Raw genomic sequence first — 9,099 nt, 5'->3', positions numbered from 1 at the left:
CAGGTCCCTTCCGACCCTACCAACTATGAAACTATCTTGTTTAGAATATTTGTATTAGAACTGACCCATACTTGCTTGCAATAGATTCTAACACCTCACGTGGTATGTACTGACTGCAACACAACAGAATTGCTGAACTTGTTAGAAATCTAAGTATTCAAAATATCTATCCTGTTAAAGCTCATTTTGGACTTCTAGGCTCTTCCATCCCCATAAGCTACAGAGAAAGAGGGGGTGGAATCTAGTCTCTACACAGCCACCAGATCATATTTTAAATGGTCTGGAGAAGTACAGACCTCACTTCCCTCTGTAAATGCACAAGGAGTAAGAAAGGGATAATGGAGAAAACAGCTCTAATGTTAAAAGGGGACATTAAAGTGCATTTCTATTCTGAAGGACTTTAAAAATAGCCCCCTGGGGTTCCATGTTTATTGTTCATCTCCAAATCAGCTGTGCTCAGTTCACAAGTACAAAGATGTGTCAAGCTGTCTAACTAATAGCATTATGCACTCACCTTAAGATCAGATAATCAAGCCAGGATCTTCCTGGGATGAGCTTCATTACCAATAATAAACATTCTACAAATTCTGTTTTGAATTAGAACTGAACACCATGGAGTGTGCACAGTATAATTCAGGGTGGATTGCACAGGTGCAACCATTAGCAAAGTGTGACCTTATAATCATCCCTAAAAATATATTACTATATGGAGCTAGAAGGCAATCCAACTTCTCCCAGAGCTGTCTGTGTTGGTTCTAAGAGGACTAAGAGGAATAAAAATACACCAAAAGCACATCATACCTATCTGCTAACACTACCAGCAGAAGAGAGAGCAGGTTTATTACAGGTCTTTTTATTTCCCCATAAAGGTATGCTGCAGAAAAGGACCACATTTTGAGAGACTGTTTCCTGCAGCAGTCTGAAGAAATGTACTGTCTCCTTCAGGGACAGAACGAAGCCTGCTACAAAACCCCCACGCGTGTTAACAAAAAGGTCCCCTGTCCTTCCATGAGGTTAGGGTATTTAAGCAGAAAGAGGAAGCTAAATAAAAAAGAAAAGGAACTAGAAGACATGCAAACTTCAATAGGTAGAGAAGTCTCTCTCAGCCTCTAAGGGACTAGCCTGACTGGGTTCAGATACTTGTTTGCTGAATAAGATGACGGGGACTTACGCAAAGGACCTCAGGTAAAGACCTTTGGAACTTCTATTAAACCTGCTCTTTTAGCAAGACATTAGAAAGGGGAAATGTGCCCTTACTTGGGCCCTTCACACTGCCTATGACTTCAAAGGTCTCTCTCACTGATGGAAGAGAGTACCTACCAGCCCTTCCACATATGCAGCCCAGATAATCTTCCCTGATCCAGAGACATGCCAATGGAGAAGAGAGAACTGATCCATAAAACCACTCCAGTCAAGATCTCATACTCTGTCAGAGTCCTCAAACAACACCAAAAAAGGGCTAGCGAAAAGCTAACGAGTCTGAAATGTGAAACATATGAAAAAAATTCAGTCTTACCAGATGAATTTCTCCTTTTTTCTGTGATCCATAAGTTCCCAAGGAAGCAAAAAACAAAAACAAAAATACAACACAAAAAACCAACCCAGTAACAGCAGCTCCTTGCAAGGCAATACTTGTAAGGCAACTTATAACACCTGCTCTCTCATTTGTACAATCTCTACTAGCTATTTGTATTAACATAAATCCAAGGAACCCTAGTCATGGACTAAGACCCACCATACTAATCTCTTTTTGGAAGAGAAGAGTAACAGCCCATGACCAGAGAACTTACAGTCCAAGTGTACAAGAGACATATGGAAGCAGACAGATGGAGAAGTAGGTGGAAACCATGAGTAAAAAATACTGGTACAATGTGAAACAAGAACGGTCACTATAATTAAAAACAGTGGTCTCTGTAGATCAGTATTCTTCTGCTGACAAGTGTTTACATTGCCATCATTAAAAGGAGAACCTTATGGAAGGATCTCAAAGAGGAAAAAAAAGAGGAGTTTTGAAAACACTGACAGAGATCTCCTCCCAAATACAAGAGACAGTAAAGGAAGAAAGCACAAAGATACTTGCTTGCAAACGCAACAAACATATTGGGGAGGCTAGCATCATGGGCCAATTGCTTGCTGGGTTCAGCCTTCTGATAGTGAAAGAAAGATCTGCTATGTATGGGGTCAACTCACAGATCCATCATGCTCAGTGTCCTGTATCACAAAATGGATGCAGAGTGTGAAAGGGACAGGGCATGTCTAGAATTTTCACTCCAGGGTCCCCTCCCATTGCAAGTAGGAAAGGAATAGGATTTTAAGGGCCTTGAAATGAGATAAGCTGTTGATGCCTCACACAATAGGAGAGAGTCAGTGATGGGATGCAAAGTTGTATGCCATGGTCAAAGCAAGAGTTTTCAAAACAATGATTTTTCCAACAGCATTTTGAATAGATACCAATTGGTGCAAGATTGCCTCTGTCAAGGCCAAAGAAAAGGATGATGCAGTAACTAAAGATGGCTACTTGACTCAATCATCCTCTAGCCAAAGTTAGTCCATCAGTTGGATGAGCATTATTAGTCAACAGCAGACTTAATATTGTTAGCCCGACTGTATCTTCTGTACAAGTATTTAATAAGACCATGACAAAAAAACCCCAAAACAGATGGAGCCCCTAGACCAACACCAAAACAGTTTCTGTCCACAGGGCAAAATGCTGTTTTTATCACCACAGAAGCCAAATTAACTAAGTAACTGAGGTACATATGGGTTGCACAGATGCTTGCAGTGAATGGAACCTAATTACTAAGGCAGACGGCACAGAGTAAAAGAGACTGAGTTAGTAGAGGTGCTCACTGTGAACCCTGGGGGCAACGTCAGCAGTGCAGAATCTAGCACCAAGCAGTGACCACCTTCTCTAACAAAGGCTATTTCATGGCATTCTCTCTAAACAGCCAGCAGTCTTGGCGAGCTGACAAAGAACCTAAAGAAGAAAGAACCAAAAGCTGCATTCCAACATTTGCTTTTGACTGCACTATAAAGCTCATTGAATGGTATAAGGAAAGAAATTGGTGAGCACTGGAAAGTCCTTTTTAACAACTTCCAGGCATCTAACCTATCTGGTCATGCAGGTAAGTGAGCAATGAGTTTCTGGTGAATCACCGTGTCTCTTCAGAACGGAGATTTTCCAACTTCAAGCATCCCTACCATCTCCTATTCTTCCTTCTTTATAGAAAAGCTCTCTTCCTGATGAAGAAGGTCTGGACCATATGCCTGGAGATACTGAAAGGATCATTAAAGTGACACTAGGTACACCTCTGTTCGGGGGCGGGGGGGGGATGCATTGAACTTGCAGGCCCCAGGAACAGTACCATTTCTCCTTCCACATCCTAGTGTTTATGCCCAAAGTATTTCAAGTTGGGCTAATATCTGCCATTAATGTGAGAGACTCAGCAGTCAGCACACATTTTAAAAAATTTGTACAGTAGAAGCCAGACAGCTTGTAGCGTAAGAGTAAGGTTCCTTGCAAAGATGATTTGCAAGCCAGATGTGAATTATTTACCAACACAGCAAATAGCTGCAAGGGATCACTGACATACTCCAGTCAATTGCTCCAGCTTTATTTCAGAGGGCTCCATTTCTCCAATCAGCTGTGCAGAACCATAGCTGTACACCAGCTGAGTGGGCAAGTGGGCCTTTTTAAGTAAAAGTGGAAGCAAGCAGCTGCACAACTCACTTTTCATTCAGCAACCTGTTGCAAAATAAGCAGCAATCTGTCTTGCATAAATGTCTTGGAGATTGTGTTAAGGACATATAGAGAAAAGACTTAACAGTCAGACTGATCTTTGTGAATTTCAGTTGCTGACACCTCCAGAGATACTGGCAGATCCTTCCCTCTGTGTCATAAGATTCTTCAAATGTTGAAACACTCTCAAAATGATCCACATTCACCTCACTCCAGATCCTTGGTCATTCAAGCCAAACACCACAAAGAGAAACTATAAAAATCTAAATAAAAATCATCTTGAACTAGATCCTTTGAAGTACAGCTAGATTTTTAAAGCTCCACTACAAAACAAATCTGCTTTCTCTCCACACATGGTTTATTTTAGCTCTGTCTCTATTCCTTTTTCCACCTTTCTTTCTAGGAGAAATCTAGCAGTCTCTCTTGCTGAAGCATCAGAAGATCCTGCACTTGCTCACAGCCACAAGGCTGGAAACAGCAGATACCCATTTCCCCATGATCACTCTAGAAATTTCAAGGCAGCTGTTAGTGTGAAAGAGTCCACTGGTCTAGCACCACCAATAAATCTTCTAAGCACCACAGTGTTCTTACTTCAACTCCAGTTAATGGATCTATGCATTCTGAAGGGAATAAAGAGCTGTTCTTATTGAAACAAAAATTAATTTTCTTAAAAAAAAACCCCCACATACACACACAAAACCTCAGCCTTTCCTTCCAACAGATGTTTGTAAATCCAAGCAGTCATAAAATCCCCCAGACCCTAAAACCCTCAAAGTTCCATATGGCCAGTGATGGAACTTTTGTTAAAAATTATGTTTAAGCTGAAAACAGCATTTGATGTTTTTCCCCCCACAGTAACATATGTCTGGAGTAGCTGTCCTTTCTGATATGCATTACAGGAATTCAACATGGAAAAGATGCATTAGATTCCATCCCCCAAACCACCAAGGCTAGAATTAATCTTTGCAGGCATTTTGCAAAATTTCATCCACTTAACACTCAGGCATTTTAAATCAGTGGAGAATCTTCCATTTCTTATACTACACCTAGTAATTGACAATTTAGAAAGTTCCCCACATTCAATTTCTTTGCTGACCATGTATTCCTAACATTTAACCTCCTGGTAATTCAATTCTTTGAGCCTCCCTTTAGCTACTTGCTCAAATAATTTTACATGTCAACAATCTTTCTGGTTTTCAGCTGGTCAAGACATTTGACAGAATCTTAGATGAAGTTTCTAAGACCCTCATAAAAAGGGGACCATCAACTCCATCCTGGTCCACAATGACAAGTCCCAGTGCAAGGCTATTTTGGGACAGCATAAGCAAATACATTGGACATCATGGTGCATCATTAGCCCAATCACATTCTGCCATGTTCTCACCCATTAGTCTTTCCCAGGCATCTCCCTCCCATTGAGTTCTAGGGCTTCAAAAGATATTGCTAGAGTTTTATTAAGCTTGTATTTTTCCTAAGATAAACTAAAGAGAGTGAAATGTCAGTATAAAACTCTAGCAGACTTGCAAGCATTAGTTATAGCGAAATTTCATTAAACTAAGGTTAGGCAATTTTTGAAAGCGCGCGCCCCAAAGGATCAAATCCTGCAAGTGCAGGATGGTCAGCAGATGACCTGAAGACGACCGCTAGAAACCCTCAGGAACAGAATGTGAAAACCAAGTCAGAAACAAAGTAGATGCATGTATTTCCTATAGCATTTTAACAGGCAGAAAACAAATCCTGTAATGCAGGGCTGTCCAACTTCTGAGTGGTGAGGGGCTGCAGGAACCCGTCATGTACTATGCAGCCAAGTCACCAACTGTGTGGGCCATGTGCCAAGGCATGAACCCTGCTCTCCCTCCCTCCCCTTCTCCCCCCCACAACATACTGCACGGGTCCCCCTGTGTACCCTGGCCACACCACACTGGCCCCTGACATGTGAGCAAACCAGTGCTGCACCACATGGGCCCCTGCTTGCATGGACTTGCTGTGCTATGAAGGCATTCTACATGTGTAGTTGCACTGTCATGCAGGCCCTCTCTGCCTTTCATGCACCACCCTCAACCTCCACTGCAAAGCAGGCAACTCCTGCTGTAACACATCAGCATTGATACCATGCAGGGTCCCCAGAGCCTTCTGGTCATGGGTTCCCTAGGTCCCACAGATAGAGCTGCTCCTCCCTACCCCCAGGGGTGGAAGGCAGCAGAAGCTGGAGGAAGGAGGAGCAGCACAGGGACTCCAGTGACAGCAGTAAAAAGGAAAGGCAGGAGCAATGATTGATCCAGGAGCCCAGGGGCCAACTAAACAACCCTGATGTAATGTACAATCCCGATTCAATATATGAAACTGATTATCACCACCTGCAGGATTGATGCTACTTGTACATGCAATTCCTTCTAAGTAATGTTGGACTGTGTCTGCATACTTCAAGATGTTATCTGGGAGACATTTCTTAGTGTCTATTAAACAGAATGCATGTTTACTTTCTGATGTTTCATCTGCTGCTTCTACCCCATTCCGCATTTTTACATCAATAATTTTATCAACAATGGAACAGTCAAGCACCTCAAATGTCACCAGACTACCATCTTCAATACTGATGTCATCTAGAGTGACATTCCACGAGGAACACCAGTTTGCTCATGGAACATGACCCTCGCTCTTGTTCTGGTGATGGTTTATCATCTTATTGTGCAGATTCCTTTGGCAGTGTAGCTACTTTATGCCAGCAATTGGTGATGACAGATTGGCTAAATTCGTCTATAGGCATACCATTTGAATGGCATGAAGAGCATTGTTGTTCAGAGATTTACAACTGTTTTGACATTCCTGATCACTTATCTATCTTGCTATTATAAATGGCTGCAATACAGAGGCACAGTTGGGTGGAAAGACCTCCACTTTCACATTTTCTAATGTTTTGGGGACCAAACTTGTCCATGTTGAACAGTTATTCAAAACCAAAGCAATTTTTCTTTGCCTCTTCTTCATCCTAGCTCTGCAGTTATCCAAGCCTATGTTGTACTAATAGTCACAAAGCAAACTGCTCACATTTTTAACAAACCTAAATCTTTCATATTTGCCAATTACTGATCATTTCAGCTCATCTGTGCCACTTACACTGTAGCACATCAGAAAAGATTGTCTCTATTTTGACCACTTCTCACCGCGACAATGACAACTCTTCATGGCTAGAATTCTACTGGACATCAGCTGGTAAGAAAAAAAACAAACAAAACAAAAAAAGCCCTGACCAAAACCCCATCTCATGACTATTATAAATATCTTGAGTAATTTTTCAAAGTCGTTAGCAGTTCCTGGCAGGTGAGTGCGCTTAGCAATGCCCACTGAACCAAAAAGAAAAACTACTTCTTCAGGAATCAGGGTGTCCACACAGAGAATTATACTACTATAACAGTGTAACAGTTGAAGTATACAGTTAGGTTTTCCTTATGTGGACAAGCACTAAATCTCTTTTCCTTTTTCTCATCACTGGCAGCTGATGAAATTCTCAACCTAGTATCATCTGTAGTAACATGCAGGTTTACACTCTTCCAGAGTAAAAAAAAAAACAAAAAAAACCCACAAATAAACCAAATTCCTGCAGAAACTCTCAGAGACTCACTAGATATTTAACCACTTGTGGGCCTTTATTTTAAGGGACCTTTCTATAAGCCTTCAATTCATGCAATAGTTTCAGAGGTTTTGAGAGAAGCTATACCAGAGAAATTTACATCTGCTGAATTCTCCTCATTCACTAGCTTTGCTAAATCTATCCTAAAGTGATCATGTTTGTCACGATTTACTCTTTAAAAACCTACAATGCTGTTTATTGCTCATGATGCTATTCCCCTCTTCTGACAGATTCTGTGGGTCACACCATGCCATCTGTTGCTTTCTTTGCATGCTGAATGGTAACTGCAGAGATCAGTCCTTTCTCTTTCTTTCTTCTTTTTTTTTTAAATAAGCTGCCATATATGCATTTTCAAATCCCCTAAAAATAATTAAGCCCCCCCCCCCAAAAAAAAAAACCACACAAAACCCCACCTTCCAATTCCTCTCTGGGCTAAGTAGCACTACAGGTGTTTCTCTTTTAATGTCAATGATTCATGATTCTTCAGAAATAACAGTCAGTAGAGAGACAAATTTAATCAGACTAATTGACTTAATCTAATTTACTGATGGGCCTGTTTGCTGTCTAGTATTCCTCACCCCAAAATGGTTTTTGAGCTCTTATTATGCTTACCATAGTCAGCAGCAGTAATTTACCCTTCCTTTTGGATGTCCTTATTTCTTCCCTCCAGGGTCTGCCAGTGTCTTCCCATTTGGCTGGCTCCCTTGTTTCCTCCTTTACCCTCAGGTCTTTGAGCCATATCCTTAAAAACAGTCTCCTTGTTGCCTGAATCTGCTTAGCTGTAGAATTACATTCTACTGCACTTATGGATTCTCTAGCCTTCTCTTGTATTTATATACTGCACTATGTCATATCATCTTTACTCATTAGCTTCTTAATTTCCCCAAGATTTGTTTTCCTGAAATCAAATATCCCCCCTCTACCACATGCTATGTGCCTCTGTCCCTTACTGTGGATTACTGTTACTGACTCTAAGCCATACTGGGCATTTTTACACATGCTCCAGGAGGCATGTGGGAAGGGGGAGTGAGGGCGGTGCTTTAATTAGAGAGCCACGCTAATTAGAAGTGCCCGCACATCATGTGCATCAGCATCCCCAGCACTGAAAAATGGTAGCGCAGAGCTTTGAACTAAAGCTCAAACTAGCTTTAGTTTAAAGTGCCCCACCACCATTTTTCAGCTCAGAGATGCTGACACACATGACGCAGGAGGCTGTTGGAGAGTGTTAATTTCTGTGCTCCAGCAGACTTGATTAATCAGTACATCGGAGTCAGCTCCCTGCACGTCTATAGGAACCCATTATTATCACTTCCTCACTCAATCAAAAGTGAAGTAGCAGATCCAAACCAGAAGAAGCCACCTTGAATTGAACACCAACAAATGCAAAGTGATGCCCCTGGGGAGGAACAACCGGCACCATACCTACAGGTTGGGGAACTCTCTTCTTGTCAATACAGATGTGAAAAAGGATCTTGGAGTCATCACTGACTCCAAGATGAACATGGGCTGGCAGTGTGGGGATGCAGTCAGGAAGGCCAACCACACCTTGTCATGCATCCACAGATGCATCTCAAGCAGGTCCAGAGAGGTGATCCTCCCCCTCTATGCGGCACTGGTCAGGCCGCAGCTGGAGTACTGCGTCTAGTTCTGGGCACCGCACTTCAAGATGGATGTGGACAACATGGAGAGGGTCCAGAGGAGGGCCACTCGCATGATTGGGGGGCAGCAG

The 9,099-nt window shown here is 42.0% G+C and overlaps 1 protein-coding gene across 1 annotated transcript in view; it reads right to left on the bottom strand.

Moving 5' to 3' along the window:
- The window catches only part of AMBRA1 (autophagy and beclin 1 regulator 1), a 181,619-nt gene that overhangs the window by 130,425 nt on the left and 42,095 nt on the right, over nucleotides 1-9,099 (bottom strand). The gene's annotated exons all lie outside the window — the stretch shown is intronic.

Source organism: Gavialis gangeticus, unplaced genomic scaffold (genome assembly GCF_001723915.1).
Source record: "Gavialis gangeticus isolate Ggan-Ray unplaced genomic scaffold, GavGan_comp1, whole genome shotgun sequence".
NCBI classification, from domain to species: domain Eukaryota; kingdom Metazoa; phylum Chordata; order Crocodylia; family Gavialidae; genus Gavialis; species Gavialis gangeticus.
Note: the sequence above shows the minus strand (reverse complement) of the source record. Positions and strands in the feature narration are given on the sequence as shown.